The 10,275-nt window shown below is 49.2% G+C and overlaps 1 long non-coding RNA gene across 1 annotated transcript; it reads left to right on the top strand.

The window, feature by feature from the left end:
• The first annotated feature begins 1,392 nt into the window (after positions 1–1,392).
• Positions 1,393–6,058, top strand: LOC140843353 (uncharacterized). The gene is made up of 3 exons (XR_012121013.1): positions 1,393–2,076; positions 4,269–4,454; positions 4,966–6,058. It is a non-coding gene; the product is annotated as an uncharacterized lncRNA (long non-coding RNA).
• The last annotated feature ends 4,217 nt before the right edge of the window (positions 6,059–10,275 follow it).

Raw genomic sequence — 10,275 nt, forward strand, 5'->3', positions numbered from 1 at the left:
ACTTTTTCATAAGGTCAGGAATGCAGAGAATTCTGCAGAAGAGAGAAGACCTCTAATAGGGCTCTCATAATTGGGGTGTTGGGGGGGAGGGCAGGCACCATCGTGAATCCTCAGGGAGCCCAGCCTGTCCTCCCTAGAGTCCCCCCGTCAAGTATGCCCCCGAGTTCAGGGTATCTTCTAGTGCTTTCCCCATTTGTCCTCCGAGTATTTCATGTCCATAAAGTCATGCATGCACACATGCAAACACACACACACACACACACACACACACACCAGGTTTGGAGCGGTTTATTTTCTGGTTGATCATCATATGGGCTTGGGGCTATTCGCTGAGATTCCGACAGAGTGGAGGTCTACGCAGGCGGGCATCAGGAGTGGGGAAATTTGTGTGGGATTAGGACTGAACCACACGCGAATTCTGCCCACAGACTTGTTGCGCGCGCACTCTCCTTCGCGCGCGCTCTCCTACTTAGCTTAAATTTTGATAGGGGTTTTAAACTGGATCATCTGAATGGTGGCCTAGATGGGCCTCAATCCGCCTGCAGACCGGCTCACTGAGGAGGAGTGAGACAGGCCACATAGAGCCTGGGAGAGGACATGGAGAACCTCTCCACGGAGGAACAGGAAAAGCTGGGCGAAATGGAAGCAAGACAGTCGGGGCAAAAAGAGAACTGCAGCACTAGGGGCACGCCCTCTGCCTTCAGGTTCACCTGGGTGAGGGTGTGCCGAGGGCTGCTGAGGGACTGGCCGAGCAGCAGGAGCGGGAGGAGGACCTCAGGTGCCCAGACGCACCCGCCCTTCCTCACCCCCCAACTCCTCCGCAAGGCCCCTGCCGGTTCAGCCCCACTTACCAAAAGAGACTGGCCGGGTTAGAGAGCGAGGGAGTGGCAGGCGATGATCACGCGGGCTCTGGCAGGCCCCACGTGGAACAGAGGGATCCGGAAGCTAGGGGGGTCCTGGAAGTACGCCCTTCTTGCATGGGCCCCGGCGACCCCTTCCTCGGAGTCTGCAACCACGTAAGAAAGAGGAGTCTCTGAAATTGCGACCAGCTTCTCCCCCACGAAATTAACCTATGCTGACCCACAATAGAAAATAGATTATGTGCAGCTTGAAACATATTTTAAAAAAATAAATCACAATTATGATAGGACTTTACAAGAGGGGTCAGTAGCAAGCGAAGGACTGTGGAGCTAAAGCCTTTTGCTTGCTGGGAAACCTGCCCCTGAAAGACCCCAGGACACGCAGGCTCGGTCCCAGCTCCAGTGCTAAGACGAGGGAGAGCCCGGGGGCAGAATGTCCCCGGCTATTCGCCCCAGTCCCTCTTCTCAGCCCCTGCCCTACTTGGGGCTGCTTGAGGAGGGGTCTGGCGGGGCAGAGATGCGGGTTGCTTCGCCCCAGACCAAGGCTTCCCCGCGCATCTCGAGGCAAAGCTAACTGCTTTTCCTTTTCAGTAGATCGGTTTCCTCCTACGCACCTAACGAGTAAGTAGTAGAGCGCGTGATGAATAGGTGTCGGAACCGCTGATTAAAGCCGCGCGAATAAACACGCGCTGCGGCGGCAGAGCCCCCGCTCCCTTCGGCCTCTCCGGGCACGCGGAGCGGGAACCGGCGTATCGCGTGTTCCTGGCTGGTCCGGCGGGGACCGCAGATGGGCCCAGCTGGAGTGGTGCCCCTGCGCCCCTCTCCCGGGCACACCCCCACCTGCAGGTCCGAGCACCCGGCGGGTGGCTTAGATCCTCGCGCGCCCACTCCTGGGGGCTTTGGATACCGTGTCCTTTCTTTCTAGAAGGCTGCCTCGACTTCTGTTACAGAGACGCAGAAATTGGAAACTGTGGTGAGGAGGGGAGCGCCTCTCCTCACTCCCCAAGTTTGGGGACAGCGTTACTCAACACGAGTTTCCGAGCAAGACTCGTGGACCCTGAACACGTCCTCGGGTGTTCCGGGTGGAGGCCGTGACCCCCCACCCCCGTCCCCGTCCCAGAGGGAAAGTAAACGTCCGGCGGCGGATTCGCGGGCAAGGACGGCGCCAGCGGAGGACGCTTGTTTTCTGAGATCTGCGGAGGGATGGGCAGCCCGGGTAGGCGGCGGGAATAATTACCCAGCCACACACTTCCAAAGCGTCCATCACCCCCCGCTCGGAAAAGTCGCCCTGGGCCCCCTTCATCTCCCTGGGTCTTTGGAAGGCGTGAGAAGGGCAAAGCTGGGTCCGCGCAGGCCGCGGCAGTGTCTGCGCCCGCACCCGCGCCTGCCCCCTCCCAGCCCGTCCCCGTCTCCTCTCCGACGCACACTGGCGGGGCGTAGGGGTGGTGGGGGGCAGGCCAGGCCCGGCTGAATCCGCTGCCGCGCAGCCCGGGGCTCGGGAGGAGACAGAGGTTTGGCGTGTCCCCGGCCCAGACCTCGGGGAAGAGCAGGAATCCAGGTGGGCCCATCTCAAGCTCTGCCTCCCGCAGCTGCGGAAACGTCAGCGCCCCACGCCGCGCCCTGGGCTTCCTCCTCGACCCCCAGGCTGAGTGTAAGCGGAGGCAAGTCCGCTTCGGCAGCCCCGGGCCCTGCACCCGGCAGAGCCCTGCGGGGCTCAGAGAAGCAACGGGAGGTGGGAAGCACTGGGCACCACACGGCGACGCGGGGCGTCCCCGGGCAGACGCGTTCTCGGAACCCAAGCTGGCTAGCGGTGGTCGGAGGTTTAGAGAAGGTGGCCCAGGAGATAGAGAGCGGGGTTTGTCTTCTGCCCAAGCTTTGCGATCTGGAGCAAGCCCAAATTCCGACCCTGATCCCATGGCCCGAGGCTTTCTCGAACAATGTTCCTTGAAAATAACGTCTTGTCCTGTGCAATAAGCTGGGAACATCTATTGATCCGCTCGACCTAGCTTAGGTCCTGGGTCACCTTCATCACTTGAAGTGGTTGAAAAAAGCGCTCTAGTTCTAGACCGCAAGCTCCTTTTCCTGCGGGATGAACAGAAACTGGTATTTCTAGGAGAGTAGGGCAAGTCTTGGAACAAGTTTGGAGAATTCCGGGTGGTTCTGTTGGCTAAGGGGAGCTCCCAGCTGGGAAAATGCTCTCACAAGAGGGTCTGGAGTGGCGAGGAGGCATCAAGGACTAAACGATGGAGGGTAGAGCAGGACAGAACACTGGAGAAAATTTCATCTGTATGACAGCAAGGCAGAGAACCCTAAATCATTCGGGGAGGGGTTGAGCCCCTAATAACAGCTGCTATTCCTGAACTATTTTGCAGCATCTCAGGTGAGAACCTCAGACGCCAAGGTTGGGAGGCATCATTGACGTTGTATGTGAATGGAGCCTCCCCCTGGAAGACATCCACCGTGTTGTGTTTCTCTAACCTTCCAGACAAACATTTCATCTTTACAGACGGGGAGGGGCTTTCCCAAGGTTAAGTGGTGGAGCTGGACTTTCAGACACTGTCTGCTCGTCCCGGAACCTAAACTCTTTCTTTCGGCCTGATGACCCTCACTCCATATCCAAGGAAGGAACCTTCCATAATCTTGGCAACACCAAGATCCTCCTCCCCTACATCCTTGAAAATCAAAACAGAAGCGCTTTGATAGTTTGCTGTTTCTGGTGTATCCCACTCTCCAAGTTGAAATCTGCTCTATTGTAACTGTCAGCAGATAGGTCCGGAGATGTTCCTGATGAAGATAAAAATGTTTGTCTCTTACTCATCACAAAATTATTTATTATAGCTAAGATATGGAAGCAACCCAAGTGTCCAAGAATAGATGAATGGATAAAGTAGACGTGGTGTATGTGTGTGTGTGTGATGGAATACTACTCAGTCATAAAAAGAATTAAATCTTACCATTTGTAACAACATTGATGAACTTAGAGTGAAATAAGTGAGACAGAGAAAGATAAATACTGTATGATTTCATTTATATGTGGAATCTAAAATACAAAACAAATGAACAAGCATAGATACAGAGTACAAACTATGCTTGCCAGAGGGGAGGGGGTGGATGAGATAGGTGAAGGGCATTAAGAGGTGCAATCTCCCAGTTATAAAATAAATAAGATGGGGGATGTAATGTACACAGAGGGAATATGGTCAATAATATTGTAAAATCTTGCTGATAGGTGGTAACTAGAGTTATGGTGGCACCCATTTCATAATATACATAAAAATCACTATGTTGTACACCTGGAACTAATATTGTACGTTAATTATTCTTCAATTTTAAAAAAGAAAAAAGTTTATCTTACTTTTCTGCTTTAACAAAACAAACCATCAAAAAGCCTTTTCTCTTCAACCACAGATGTTCAATAGCAAAGGCTTCTGGCTTAATGTGACTTGAGAAATGAGAGAAACCCAGGCATGAATATTCGGCTGGTGAGCAGATTCCTTGGACGGTGCCTCACCTTTTTTCTTTCCCCATCTCCTCCTCGTTTCCTTCCCCTGCTCATAGTTGCATGTGGATTTTCTGACAATTTTGTGAGTCCAGGTAAGTAAAACTGTTAGCAAACGCTGGTGGGATGCTTTAACTATGTTAAGGAGTTGAGAGGGTAGGGAGCCGTGTTGTGCTGGATTTAGAATCCTCTGGCTGTACAGAGGCTACACTAGAGGAACACAGGACAATGTCCCTGGTTCTTCCTGTCACCTCCAGCCAGTCTCCCTGGTGGTCAGGGCTAATGAACAATTACATCCACCTCCACCTCCTTAGCTATCTCCTTACCTACCTACTTCTGTGTGCCCACAAAGGCTGCCTTCCCTCCTGTGACTGCAGGAGAACAATCCCTCTCTACTTGGGCACTAAATCGCATCTGCTCTCTGGTAGGCAGCCTCTCAGATGCCCCGGTGTTCCCCACCTCCTAGAATTCATGGCTTTGTGTAAACCTTTCCTTTTGGGTGTGGGCTGGACCTAGTGATTTGCTTCTAACAAATAAAATATGGGGGTATGATGGGATGGCACCTCCTGATTAAATCACAGAGACAATGACTTCCCCTTCTCTTAGTGCTCGTTTGTTCGGAGGGAAGCTAGCTGCCATTCTGTGAGCTGCTCCGTGGGGAGGCCCACAGGCAAGGAACCGATGTCTCTGGCCAAAGGCCAGCGAGGACCTGAAGCTGCCACCAGTAGAGCCAGGGACGTGGAACTGGATCGTCACCCAGTGGGGCCTTAAGTGGATGGCAGCCCCAGCTGCTGCCTTGCCTGGAGCCTTGAGAGAGAGACTGAGAGAGAATCAGTGCTTGTTGTTTTAAGCCATTAAGTTTTGGGATGACTTGTTATAAGGCAAGAGGTGACTACTAATGTACCAAGTGACATACTTAAGGATATGGTTCCAGGAACTCTCTCCCCTGTCTTCTGCAATATTAAAATTTCCACTCCCTGCTGAATCATTGTCAGCATCCAAAAAAAAAAAAGCTATTCTCTCTTTAAAAAGACAACTCTCATGACCCCATTTTCCCCTTTAGCTACTCTGCAACCCTTTACAGTGAATTCATTAAAAAACACAGGATGTCTATAGTCCCCATCTCTAATTCCCTGTTTCTTCTTTTCTCTTAAACTCCCTCCAGTCAGGGCTTTTTGTCTCCCTCCCCCAACAGCGCTCCACCCAAACCTGCCCTGATCAGGTCCCCAGGGACTTCCTAAATGGAATGATGGGTTCTCCCCTGCCTTGACAGCATCTGCCAGAGTTGGTCTCTCCTAGAAGCTACTTGGCTGCCAGCGCACCACACTCACCTGGCTTTTCTACGTTGCTGGACACTCCTTGCCATTCTCCCTTCCTGGTTCCACTTCTCTCCAACCTTACCAAGTTTTACCAGGGAATACTGGAATTCATTCACTATTCTTTGCTCTGGACCCTTTGACACTGCCCTCCCCACTCGCTGCCAAATTCATATGTTAAATCCTAATGTGCAATGAGATGGTATTTGGAGGTGGGGTTTTGGGAAGTGATTGGGTCAAGAGGGTGGAGCCCTCATGAATGGGATTAGAGCCCCTTTCCCCCTTCTGTCACATGAGGATGCAGCCAGAAGACAGCTAGCTGTCTGTGAACCAGGAAGCATGCCCTCACCAGACGCTGAATCTGCTGATGCTTTGATCTTGGACTTCCCAGCTTCCAGGACTATGAGAAATAACTTTCTGCTGTTTATAAACCACCCAGTCTATGGTATTTTGTTATAGCAGCCAGTATGAACTAATACATTCTCCAATCTTCAAACAAGCTGCAGTTGTCTTCTGATATTGTAACAGTTTCAGTAGGAAACCATTATAATGTCAATTACATATCTTCATAACTGGTAATAGAGATTTATCAGTCCGAATGAGTAAGAGTGAACTGAAATAACATATAAAACCTTAACTTGGTGGCTTAACACAACAAAAGTGTATTTGCATTCCAACATGAGTGAGCAGGGGGACCGTGCTCATCCAGGCTGATGGAGATTCCATCTTGACCTGTGTTTCTCTAACTGTCTCAGCAGGGGAAATACAGCATAACAATCATGCATTGGCTTTTGAAGTTCCTCATTAACAATTATGCAAATCACTTCTCATGTTTCTTTGGCCAAAGTGAATCTCCTCACACCAAAAACCTCAGGGGGGACAATCCTACCATGGACCTAGAAGGTGGAGAGCCAGAAATACTTGATGAACTGCACCATCACTAGGTTCTATATTATACATCCTTAGTCTGAAAAGAAAACATTGCCAAATGGGCTCCTTTGTATTAAGAGACAATGTAATCTGGGGGAAATGTGACTTAAGCAGAGTCTTTTCAGCTTCCATAATTGAAAAGACTTGCCCTTCCTTTGCAGGTGCAGCCAAATTTGGGGAAGCCTTGTGCTGCTTGCAGACCCACCTTTCATATCAGGCTTTGATAGAAAATGTCCCCTCTCCTCTCCAAATTCACAGCTTGCCAGGTGCGTCTATGGCTACTGAGGATTTCTGGAAGGTCCTTAATCACACCACAGGATTTGAAACTGTACTGCTTTAAAGGGTTTCTTATTTCCTGTGCAAAAAAAACTCCCGCCACACTGTAGCCCAGCTTTTCCTTCCATCTTCCCAACCTCATCTGCACCCTCTACACACACACAGATCCTCATACACATGGCACAATACATGACTCTCCTTCAAGATCTTGTCTTGTAATCCTACCTTTGTCCCCCCTCCGAAGTCCTACACATATTTCAAAGATCTGTTCAATCTCATCTTGTAGATCTCACACCTTGGCAGCTATTGATGCCATTTGGAATTTTTCTTTCCCTTCTGTTTTTCATTGTACTTTTGCTGTGGTTTTTCTCCTCTAGACATTTACTGGCTTAATTCTCTACAGGTGTCTGTCTCAACATACTGTGAAAAGCACAGGTGTCTTACTCACCTCGGCATACCACCCAGCCTGACTCCATCCCTCAATAAATATTTGTGATAATTTATTCTGCTCCATGTTGGAGTTCCTTCTCACACCCTCTGGACCTACAAACAGGTGGAAACACTTGTGGCTTTGATCTCTGTCAGCTTCCTCCTCTCTTCCGATCTCATTACATGTAGTATCACTATGAGCTCTTCAGTTTAAGTAACACCAGATCTACCACAAAGAAGCCTAAATCTTAGCATTTAAATACTTCAGTCATACATCCTCTGGGCTCATAGCTTGTCCTTCTTTTCTGCATCTTGTGGCATATAAGGGGCTGGAGGAAGGGGCTCATGGAACACATGGTCCAGGAGAAACTGTGTCAGCTGGGCTGACTGATGTGAGCTGCTCTCACAGACAACCACTGAGGTTTGGGACCTCAGTGGCTCACCACGATAAAAGTTTATTTTTTGGGCATATCACAGTCCAAGGCAGGATGTGTGGCTCCTCTCTAAGCAGTGACTCAGGACCTAGACTTTTTGTTTGTCCTCTTTTTGTAGGTTTAAACATTAGGGTGCCCCAGGGATTAGCCCTTGGGCCTCTCCTTGTCGCTGTCTACACTCATTGCCTTGGTGACCGTATTAGTTTTCTACTAACAGCATAATACAGCTGGCCTTTGAACAGTGCAGGGTAAGGAAAGCTGACCCCCACCCACCCTGCAGTAAAAAATTCGAGTATAACTTTTGATTCCTTAAAAGTACTAACAGTCTACTGTAGACCAAGCCTTACTGATAGCATAAACAGTCCATCAACATGTGTTTTGTGTGTTTTATATACTGTATTCTTACAAGAAAGTAAATGAGATAAAAGAAAATGCTTTTTCAAGTTGTTGCAAGTCTCCAAAAATATTTCCAATGAATTTATTGAAAAAGATCCGTGTATAAGTAGACCCATGCTATTCAAACCCATATTGTTCAAGGGTCAGCTGTAAATTACCATCAACTGAGTTGCTTTCAACAACTCCCATTTTCAGCTCACAGTTCTGTAGGTCTAACTACTTTCTAGGTATTTCCCCTTGGGTGTGTGGATAAAATGAGAGTTTCTGTGGCCAGGATTCTCACCTGGCCCTGGTTGACTAGCTCACTGCACACCTGTGGGCAATGTCACATTGAATCCATAGCGAACTTGCCTGGGGCTGAAACCCACTGGCAAGACAGGTGTTTTATAGGTACCTCAAACTACATAGAGGCAAACAAACTCCCCATCTTCCCACCCAGAACTGCTCCTCCCATAACCTTTTTCACCTTGGTGAATGTCACCTGCAACCTTTGGAGTCATCTTGACTCCTCCATCTTGCTGACACCCTACATTTCATCCACCAGGAAACCCTCTGGAATCGAGCTTCGAAGGTCCAAACCATCATCATCTCTCATGTGAATTAATGCAACAACCCCTCTTTCAGCTTTCTATTGCTGCCTTAACAAATCACCACAAATTTAGCAACTTAAACTAACACCCACTTAGTGTCTCACAGCTGTGTTGAACAGAGATCTGCAGGGCTGGCTAGGTTCTCTGCTCAGAGTCTCACAAGACCAAAATCAAGGTGTCCTCTGGCTTGGGCTCTTATCTGGAGGCTCTTAGGGGAAACTCCACTTCCAGCTTCCCTTAGGCTGTTGGCAGGATTCAGTTGCTTCTCATGGTTTCTCTTCAACAACAGACGATCAAGTCCCTGTCATGCATTGCATCTGCCCGACTTCTCTTCCTGCCGCATTTCTCTGACTTCAGCTGAAGAAAACTCTTGTGTTTAGAGTGGGCCTGTCTGGACAACCCAGGACCATCTCCCTCCTTTGAAGCCCATAACCTTAATGGCATCTGCAAAGTCCCTTTTGCCATGCAATGTAACATAGGCACATGTTCCAGGGACTGGGGCAGTCCTGGTTGGGGGTCATTCTGCCTGCCCCAGCTGCCTAAACTGCTCTCTTGCTCACGCACTAATTCCCCTACAGTCTGTCCTCAACACAGCACTCAGGTTTGCAGTGACTTCCCAGCTCACTCAGAGCAAAGCCACATCTTCACAGGGCCCCTGGAGCCCTACCCAGTTCGGCTCCCTATTGCCTTTCTGTCCCGTCTCCCTTACAGCCCCTCGTGCTATGCTCGCACACCAAGCACGCCCCCTGGCCAGGCATTTGCCTTTGCTCTTCCTTGGCCCCAAGTTCTCTTCCCCTCCATGTCTGCCTGGCTCATCATCTCTCCAAAGTCAATGCCAAGATTCTACCTTCTCAGTGAGGCCCTTCCTGATCCCCTATTTAAAATTGCAACCTCTAAACTCTACAGACTCCATTATTCCCTTTCCAAGCTTAATTTTTCTCCATAGCAGTTTTCACTTGCAGCTGTAGTAGATATTTTATTTATAATTTGTTTATTGTAAGCACCAAATCAAACTCCACAAAGTAGACTTCAGTCCATTTTGTTCCCTGCTTTATGTCTAATGTCTAGAACAGTGCCCATCACACAGAGGGCACCCAGTACATTTTTGCCATATGACTGAATACATGAGTATCAAAAGAGCATAGTAGCCACCCTACCTAGAGGAAATGTGGGTTTGGGACTAGGGGAAAGAGGCTGGACCTTCCATCTTACATAGGGCCCTCTGTTTGTTAGGCAAAACTGTAAGCTCCATGGAGACAGGCTGGTGCCACATCAGAGGACCTGGCAAAAAGCAGATTCTTGGGTAATACGTGCTGGATAATGTTGATGTCACTAGGCAAGATTCTACACATACCTTATCTCATCCGATCCACATAACCTGTGGACTATTATTAATTTCATTTTACATTAATTTCATTTTAACTTTCTTCATACAGTAAGTAAATGAGATGTGCCATGTGAGAGTACATTGTGAGAATCAAAGCATTTCTGGAAAGAAGATTTGGGTTGTCCGGTCTACCTTTAAATCCCATTTGGGCTTCCCTT

This window comes from Manis javanica, chromosome 9 (assembly GCF_040802235.1).
Source record: "Manis javanica isolate MJ-LG chromosome 9, MJ_LKY, whole genome shotgun sequence".
NCBI lineage: Eukaryota > Metazoa > Chordata > Mammalia > Pholidota > Manidae > Manis > Manis javanica.